The sequence below is a fragment of the Mus musculus genome, chromosome Y (assembly GCF_000001635.26).
Source record: "Mus musculus strain C57BL/6J chromosome Y, GRCm38.p6 C57BL/6J".
Lineage (NCBI taxonomy): Eukaryota > Metazoa > Chordata > Mammalia > Rodentia > Muridae > Mus > Mus musculus.
Window position 1 is genome coordinate 71,016,235 of NC_000087.7, and position 10,332 is coordinate 71,026,566.

A 10,332-nucleotide genomic window follows, 5' to 3' on the forward strand; every position below is an offset into this window, starting at 1 on the left:
CAATCCAAATATGAAAAAGTAATAGGAACCTAACTCACTAACTGTGACAGACAAAGCAATTGTTTAAGGCCACAAGTGCTATTTTCAGGATTCCAACTTTGTCTGTTTTCTGAATCTAGTCAAACACAGATATAAGTATTTGAAATAAAACTTTCATTTGTACTATAAAGAGATTACTAAAGTTCTGCCCTTATTCTCTGAACAATAGCATATTAATTGCACAATAATGATATTGCAGTAAGTATTATTTAGTCATTTAGAGATGTCTTTCAGCATCCAGTTATCACAGATTTATCTACGAGAGGTAGATTTAAAATTCGAAATAATATCTGTGATATCTATTCCATGCATTCTATGTTCTATTCAAATATTAACACCTGTTCTTTCCCTAGCAAATATGCCAGTGTTTGTTTAGCCCCATAGCCTGTGAGGAGCAAGGGTATGGATAAGCCTTTCCCATTCAGTTATGAGACAGAAACAAACATCACTGCAACACTCACTGATGAACTTAGGTTAGAGGGATCTATCCTGGATTAAGATGGACTTCAGAGCATAGTCTCCTAAGAACACCATGTCCTTAATTTCCAACCATGCTTTGCCTTCAACAATTCCTTGTCATGAACCCTTCGAGTGGGCACCAAACCAGGTAGCACTCTGAACCCTAAAGATGAGGGTCCTCTGGGTCCCTCCTCATTCAGAAATTTTGGATGATTGCCCTGCTAATATGAGGTAGCTCAGGACTGGCCAGTGCAAACAGGAGGACAGCCAAACTGCACGCTCCAGATTGGCCTGTGCAGGCAAGAGAACAGCAATCATCTAGGCTCGGGAATGGCCTGAGAAGGCTTGAGGACAGCCTTTCTCAAACTTTACTTGATTTCTGAGGCCACTGTAACTTATATTCTTTGTGATGTGCCTTCTTATATGTCCACAATTCTCAGGAGGGATGCTGCATAAGCGTTTCTTGTTACAAGTCACTTTTGCCAAGTACATTCACTGTCCCTTTAAGGGGCAGTCATCTATTTAATGTTTCTTGAACAATTTCCTTAATGATCAAATAGCAAGACATGTGGAGAAATAGCAGTGAGCCTCAGCCCAGACTTGACACTATGACCACATACCACAGGTTTCACATCCTCCAGTGCCTGGAACACCCTTAAGTGTAGTCCAAAGAATAGTGATACCCTACCGCAACTGATTTCACAGCCTCCATAGCCTTGGACTCCCTTCACTGTCCCCCAACTGGATTTTACACCTTAAACTAACAGGGGAAGCAGTTGGCCAGCAGAGACTCGAGGGATTTTGTGACTCCAGGGCTCCATATACAGAATCGGCACAAGTTCAGGTGTCCAAAACCCTATGAAGACGAGAGATTCAAAAAAAAAAAAAAAAAAAAACCTGATCTCATGTTACAGAAAAGTTACAGAAACCCAAAGCTCTTATAAAGCATTCATCCAATAACAGGACCCTGGACCCTCTGAAGGATCTAAAGAGAACATAAAATGGACAGTTACACTTCCTCTGAGGTTTCCTGAGTTCACGAGTAATCCTCTAACCAGGGATACCAGACAATCTGTTTTACAGCCTTCCACTAGAAAATGAGTGGCCTCATCTGCTGTGCCCATGCATAGACAGGTGAAAAGAAGCCAGCCTATGTCCACTGGGTGAAGAACCTATGGATTTTCACCAGTTGGATGCCTGAATGCCTGTAATATCTTCCAAACACGGTACTGGAGATGCCATTAAAAAGTTCAAAGAAGATCACACAGTGCCTGGGGCATCTTCTGCCTACTCTTCTGCTGGCCAACATGACAGGAAATTTCTCCAAACATTCAAGGTTCCTTACACCCTTCCCGATCTAGCCAAGGATATCTGGGATCTCCTAATTCTCCCCAAAATGCTCAGGGTCTTTCCTTATCCAGCCAAGAGGTAATGGAACTATCCAAATTTTTCCAATACTCTATGGGACATTGAAAATCTGCACAGGCATCTCAAAGACTACTCACTTGTGCTGACAGTAAAATCATAATGCCTGCTCTTCCAGAAGGCTTTCCAAAAGGTTATCCATTACACTACATGACTCTCTTCTTTCCAATTTTCTTCCAAAGCATTTTGGAGAAGAACCCTCTGGTCAAGAGGACCTACAACAGGAGTGTAAGTCACATAAAGGGGGCTCTAAACCTTTTCCCCCAAGGGTAATGTCAGTGATTTGTCCCAAAAGTATCATGTCCCACATCCTTTCCCTAGCAGAGTTGAAAATGTTTGCCAGCTGCCAAAACAGGGCAGAGAGCAAAGTCTTCTCAGAAAGACATCCAAAGATGTTTCTCTTTCCCCCCAAAGTGTCCTATGCAATCTGTTCCTACTAGAGTTATTTTGAGACCTGACCCTCCTGACCAAGGGAATTTCAGTCATTCTCCATGAAACCAAGAGGCCTTTCAAAGTCCTCTACCAATAAGAAATGTGCTCACATCATCTATTTCAGTCCAAAAGGAAATACATGCAATCACAATGTCCCAAGTGAGCCTCACACCTCTAATAAATGCTCAAGGAAAGAGAAAAATGTCCACACCTACACCAGGAGCTCAAGGATATTTGCCATTCCAAGAATAGTATCTTGTGAGTTCCATACATACTCAAGACGTGGTAGAAAATCCTGAGTCTTCCAAAAGGCCTTTCGCTTCTGCACATACAGGAAGTGAACTAGAACCATCAGCATCTTCCACAGGCAGTCTGAGACCTTCTCAATCTTTCAAAGGGCGACTTAGAGTGGACACCATACCAGTTAACACTCTGAACTCTAAAGAAGAGGGTCCTCAGCATCCCTCCAAATTCAGAAAATTTGAGCTGCCCCAAACTTTATAGGAGACTATTAGATCTTCCCTATCACCTCAGGAGGATCAGCCTTCTTCCCCAACTAAACAAGATACTATAGATTCTTACCCCCCTACACAAAAGCCTGTTGGTCCTTCTTCATGCCAGCATAAGTCTCTAGAAATTTTCAAATGCCAAAAATCCTCTGGGTTCTAATTCATATTCAAAAGGCCCCATGGAAGCTGTTTTGCCCATCAAGCTGTCTATGACACCTGAAAATTCTATACAGAAGTTGTTATCCACTTTTCCATCTGAAGAAAAGTTTCTTGGAACTTCCACTAGTACACAAGGAGGTCAAGAAATTCGACTACCTGCCCATGGGGATTTTATACCTTATACACCTATCCATGATGCTCTAAGGAGATGCCACTTTCATTAGTAGACAGGGAGGTAGTGAAATTTCACTACCTGCCTATGAGGCTCTTAGATCTTTTACACTTGTCCATGATGCTCTAGAAGAAACCATATCTACACAGGTATCTCTAGGGCCTTCCCCTCATTTTAAAGCCAAGGTTAAGACTTGCACACTTACAAAAGACATATTAAGACCTTCCCCATCTGTGCAGAAGGTCATAGGATTTGTGATATTTGAACAAGGTGCTTTACAATTATCTCCATCTACCCAAGAGTGTTTCTTTTCCATGCCTTCTCTGGTAGGAAGTAGTAGACATTTTCCCTCTACCAAAATAATACAGTCATCCAGTTTATAGAAGAAGAAAAAAAAACAGGTTAAGATTTGATCTTTCTAACAAAGGAGACTACAGAACATTTTCTAAAAAAAAAAAAAAGGGGGGGGACTTGAAACATCCCCTGATGCCAAAGAAACATCAAAAGCTACAATTTCTCCTCAGGTGAGTCTCACATCTTCAGTCTACCAAAGGGCATGTTGGACAATCCATATTTCCCCAAAAAGGCTCAAGATTATCTAACCAAAAGGCTCTTATGTGTTTATTATCTGGCCCAGGAAATTTCTTCATCTTTCTCAAATGATGCAGAACATTTTGACCATGCTTAAGGTAATTTGTCCTTTTGCAAATCAGACTTCAGGACTACACAATCTCCTTTGTTAAATCAAGGGCCTGAGGGAAAGTCCACATCTAAAAAAATCATCTAGAACTTGTCTTTAGCCCAAACACACCAGAAAATTTTCATATCTTCTAAAGTATCTAAAAACGCTTCTGACTAAAACATTATTGTTGTAGGATATTTACCATCTGCTCTAGGATATGTGAGACCATCATTATTTAACCATGGGCATCTAGAAACTTTGTCACCTATGCAAAGGTGTTTTGGTTTTTCAGGATTTTTCCCAGTATATCTGGGTGCCCATGGAACTACAGAACTTTGTCATCTGGCCAAGGTGTTTAGAAAAATATTCCATCTTCAAAAAGTTATTCAGGACATTCACTCCACCTTCCAGGAGATCTGGATCTTTCCTCATCAGCACAATGAGTTTCAGGACATGGAATCTCAACTCATGAGTTTTCAGGAATTTTGATGTCCTTGCAAAGGCCTGTGGATTGTTCTACAACTACCCAGAGTACAGCTGCTACTTCACCAAGTACTCAAGAGAATTTATTACCATTGTTATCTCTCCAAAGTAAACTCAGAACCTGCCAACCTGCCCAAGAGATGGTAGGAACTTTGCCACTTAGACCAGGATCCCTGCCAATTTCCCCTTCAGCCATTGTAGCTCCTGGACCCAAACAGGTGGCTTCAGAGCCTGTGAGCCTTTCACCATTGTATCATAATATGCCATCAAATTTTCCCCACATTTATGGAGTTCTAGATTTATCTCAGTATGACTCAGATTCTCCCCTAAATGTAATGTCACTCACCCAATGGCAACAGGGAACACCCTCATCCTCAGAATGAAGTGTAGCACTTTTGTCTTCTGTTCAAGGGAGTGTGGGAATATCCTTAACTGCAAAACAGACTCCAGAACTCACCACATCTAAACAGGGAACTCTCATTCTCTTTCTTGACCAGGTGATATGGCAACTTCCTCATCTTCTAAGGTTTATAAAGGACATTTGCCATCTGTGGATGTGGATATGTGGACATATTTATATCCTCAGAAATCTCCAGGACATTTGAAAAATGTCTCTGTTTTTCCAAAAAACATGCTCTCTGGCTAGGATCCTGTAGCAATTTCCTTACCTGCTATTGCTACTGAGGCTTTGGTATCATCATCATCATCATCATCATCATCATCATCATCATCATGCCAAGGGCATCAAGGTTCTTTGCTATCTACCTAGGATGGTGGAAAAGACTCACTTACTGCACCAAATGCTCAGAAAATTTACTCATTTTCTTCCCAGGCCTTAGAAACTTTGGTAAATATCCAAGGACCACTGCCCACTTACACACCTTCTAAACAGACTCTGCATTCTTCACCATCTACACTAGGTATTTCCATTTGCAAAGAACTCTTCAAATGTCATCACTGGCACAAGGGACCCTAGAGTCTTTTATATCATCCCAAAAGGAAGGGACAAAATACAAATAAGAAAAAGACATTCTGAGACAGTCTATATACCACAGGGGACTGTAGAACCATCAAGACGTAAAACAGGGCCTTTAGAATCTACTCAAGGTGCTCATAGGATGGCTCAAATATTTCCATCTAATAAAGGGGCTGAGAAATATTCTTTATCTCTTAGAAGGACTATGGGACTACCCAAATCTGAAACTAGGACTCTAAAATTTCACCATCTGAACCAGGACCTGTGAAAAATTTCAGTTCTTTTCAGAAGGCTTATACATTTTCTCTATCTATGCAAGATACCCGATGACATCCACCATCTGAAACAGAGGCTATGATATCTTCTCCCTCTACCCAGGGAACTAAGGAAACATTGTTATCTTCCAAAGGGAATGTGAAACCTTCATCATCTGCACCACCATCATCTCCTCACACTACAACAGGAAATCTAACAATTGTCAGTTGTAAAAAAAAACCTCTAGAACAATCTGTACTGTCCAGGGGACTTAGGGTTTTTTAGTTATACCACAGGGAAATTAGAGCGTTCAGCATCTTTCCAGAAGAAGCTAGGGCACTCATCATACATAGTAGAATATCTGTATACCTTGCCATGTTTCCAAGGAACTACAGATCCTTTGCCTCCTACAGGGGTTATGCTAACTCCCAAATTTGAAAATAGGAAGTCAGAAAAATTTCCATCTGAAAAAAGATCTTCTTCATCCACCAGGACATAAAAACAAACAAACAAACACACACACACACACACACACACACACACACACACACACACACACACACACACACACACACACACAAACCCCAAAAACCAAAAAATCTCAACAACATTGTCATATTCCCAAGTGAAAGTGAAATCCTCAACTTCTCTATGATGTTCTCAGAAACTTCCACAAACTAGCAAACTATATCAGGCAATTCAATAACTGTGAGATGTAAGAAAACAACTCTAGAACACTTGATACCTGTCCAAGAAACTATGGGTGCTTTGCCATCTTTCCCAGGGTTTTTTAGAACATTCGGCATCTTTCCAAAAGAAGTTAGGGAACTCAACACACATGGTAAAATCTCAGGAAAACTCACCATCTGTTCAAGGGACTACAGGCCTTTTGCCACATCCTTCAAGTCATACAGGACATTCACAATATGACCAATGATCTCAGGAGTCTTATTTTGTAGTCCCAAGGATCTAGCACATTTGCTATCTACCAAACTTAGCATATATGTTGAGGCTTCTATAGGCCTTTCACCATATACTCAACAGTCTTTTGATCAGTCATCATCGTCCCAAGAGATTCTGGGAATATCAGATTCTGCCCAGTGTACTCATAAACATTTGTCTTCATTCTCAGGTTCTTGGGGAATGTCTTCATGTATGCTAAGGGCAACAGAAACATTGCAACATGTCCCAAAGCCCCATGGCCATTTCTCACCAACACAAGCTAGTCGAGCCCCTCCATATCTTTGCGGACACTTGTCACAACTTCCCTATATCCATAAGCAACTCTTGAGCTGAATGTATCTGCACAAATTTCTTCATTACACTCATCATCTACTCAGGTGTCTGGACAATCTTACCTGAATTCAGAATCCATGTAGGGACATCCCATAGCTGCCCAGGGAGTTGAAGAAATTTTCCCATGTAGCCCGGAGACTCTAGGTTACAAAGAAAGTGATAAGCAGGAACAAGGACATTTCCAGTCTGTTCAAGTACTTCTGGGAATTTTTGACCTGCAGAAGGAAGGTTAGGATCTTTTTCATCTGCACAAAGGGTTCTGGGAACTTCTCTATCTGCCTAAGGGTCTCTGTACACACCCAAACAAGAACCTTTAGGTACTCTGTCTTCTCTACCAAATTCGTTCAAACATCCATCTAATTACTAGAGGGCTCTCACATTTTCTCCATCTGCTCAACTTACAATGCTCATCATGTTAGCCACAGACTAATGAATATGTTCTCTCTAGCCAGGAAAATCAGGAGAAGTTTTTGTATTTCCCAAGTTATCCAGAACACTACCTATCTGCACCAGGTGGTCAGGGATATCCACTATCTATCACTGTAAATGTAGAACATTTGCTAACTTCTTAAGGGTAAAAGAAAAATTGCACAGTTGCAATTGGAAATTTGCATGTGCAAAGTTCTGTGTCATCCATCCAAAGGTATCCAGAACCTTCGACTGATTCAACAGGTATATTGGGATTGGGACAATGTAAACACAAAGAGACTACCATGGGCCCTTTGCCTAGAGTGAAAGAGGATGTCAGATCTTCTAAATCTGTTTTGCTTACTCTAGGAAGTTTGCCATCATCACCTCAAGAACCTGGCAGACATTCATTTTTTTACTCAAGGAGGTGTAGAAATATTCCCATCTGTTCCAGGGAATCAAGTATATTCGCAATCAATCCAGGGGGCCTGACACATTCCATCTTAACCCAGGCAATGACACATCACTCAGGACCTGCTGAAGGGGCTCTACTGCATTCAGCTTTTTCTCCAGCAGAATCAGAAGCAAATGAATATTCTCCATCTTTCTGAGGGACTTCAGACAGCTCCAGATGTGCTGGACTGCATCTGAATCTTACTATATCACTACATGTGCCACCATCATCTTTGAGGTCTGAGCAAGGAACTGTGGGATTCTTGTCTAACGCAAGAAAGAAGTCTGAAAGTGACTAAAACTAAAGACATGATTCTAGGGTCTTCCTTGTATTCTCAGGGCACTGAGGGGGCATTGTTTATCTGCACAAGCCACAGTAGGAAAGTACATATCTGTAAAGCAGACTGTGGGAACTTTGCCTCCCACCCCAAGACGATTGGGGTCTATGCAAAATACTCAAGTGCTACCAGAATCTATGTCAATTGATCAAAGGCCTCTGGAAATTTCTTCATCTTCACAAGGAACTGTAGGTTCTTCATCTTCCCAAGAGGTTTTTGGACATTTCTGTTCTGCCTAAGGGTCTCCTAAACTGCCCACATCTAAACAGTGGACTGCACAAAATGTTTCATAAGCTCAAGATAGTTTGAATGCTCCAACTTCTTTGCAGACAGTTATGAATTTTCGCCAACTGTCCAAAATTTTGCACAAAAATCCCCAGCTTTCCCAAGGGAAACTGGACATTTCCTACCTTTCCAGAAATCTCAAGAATACTTTTGTCCTTAACCATCAGATGTAGGACATTGCCCACCTCTACTGGGTTCTCAGGAGCATCTTGTACCTCCTACAGTGGTTCTAGAAGCTTTTCCATCTTTTCAAAAGCCCCCAAAAATTTCCAGGGCAAAAGACGGAACTTTATGCATATAAAGTTATTTTTTCTTCAACCAAAGAAATCTAGAAAATTCAACAGGTTTCACAGGGATATTGTCACAATATAAAGAATCACAGAGTATTTTAGGACATTTTCAAAGACTGAGAGAAGATGTAACATCTTCTCAGACTACTTCATCAGCTCTAGGAACTTTGCCACCATGACCTCCAAAACTTAATAGACAATAACATTGTACCAAGGAGATGCAGAGACCTTCCCATTTGGCCAAGGGAATCCAGTACCTTTGTAATCTGCCCAGGGACCTCTGAAACTTTCTATCTCAGCATAGGCAATGATGAATACATCACAATGTTCTGAATGTTCTCATAATCCTCTGGGTCTTTTTTCCACTTAACAAGTGACTCCAGCATCTTCTGATTATTCTCATGAAAGTTTGAGTCCCTTTCTCTCTGCAAAGAGGACCTTGTATCTGTCCACATGTCCACAAAGGTATATACAACAATCTACAACTTCCCAAAAGCTCTCAAATCCTTCTTTACATAAACAATGTATAGGAACTCAGTCCACATCTACACACTACACAGTAGCAGACTCACCATATTCCTCAGTGTGTCAGTGATATACCCACCCTACTCAAAATATTGCAAGGATTTTGAGATCTGACCAAGAATCTCTGAGTATTTTGGCAACTGCACAAGGCTCTGTAGAACCTTTGCCATCTTCCTAGGGGACTCTAGAATATTCCTCATTTGCATCAGGTGCACAAAAAAAATTCAACAGCTATCTCAGGATATGTGATATACAATGACTCACTTCTGGCACTTGCAATTTTTGCCCAACTTATTTCATTACTTTCTTCCCTAATCCTTTTGATTCCTTTCCTTACACAGAAGAACCTTTAGATCTCTCTAAACCTACAGAGGGGCCTTTGACTTCATACCAGGGACCAAATGAGTATTTGAATACTCCACAAAGGGTACAAAAAACAGATCCAACTGCTTCAGATATGTCAGGTTCTTCCAAAGGATCCATGGCAATTTCTTTATCTGGACAGGGAACCCTAGGATCTCTATCATCTACCCTAGAGCTTTTGACAATGTCCCTATCTGTTCACGTGAATCCAGGACCTTTGTTATCTGTTCAAAAAGCTGGAGGCCCTTGCCTGTCCTTTAGAGGAGAATATGAAAGGTTGCACCTGTACAAAACACAAGCCAGGAATAGCAAATATTACACCAGGAGCTTTGGAATTTTCAGCATCTACCATAGTGCATCTAGGATCACCTTTATCTGTCCAATTATATTTGAGAGTGTCACAACCTGTCGTATTGAGTCAGAGACCTTCCCTGTCTTGTCATGGTGTAGTAGGAACATCAACATCTGCCCAACGGCCTTCAGAAACTTCCTTGTTATCCCAAGAGTCTCCAGGACCTTGTTAGAAAAATTCGGCTTTAGGATATTCACCATCTGATCCTAAGATCTTGGACTTTCTAATTCTGCGAAGGAAAAACTAGAAACAATGCCAAGTATGCAAAACCGTGAGGAAATACCATCTGTCACCCAAGAGATCATAGAATCTTTGTCAGCCACATAAAATTCTCCCAGATTACCAGTTTCTTCAACACTTAGTCCAGAGTTGGAAGAATCTCTGCCATGTAACCAATCTGTTTCTAAGAGTTCAGAATCTGTGGCAGGGTC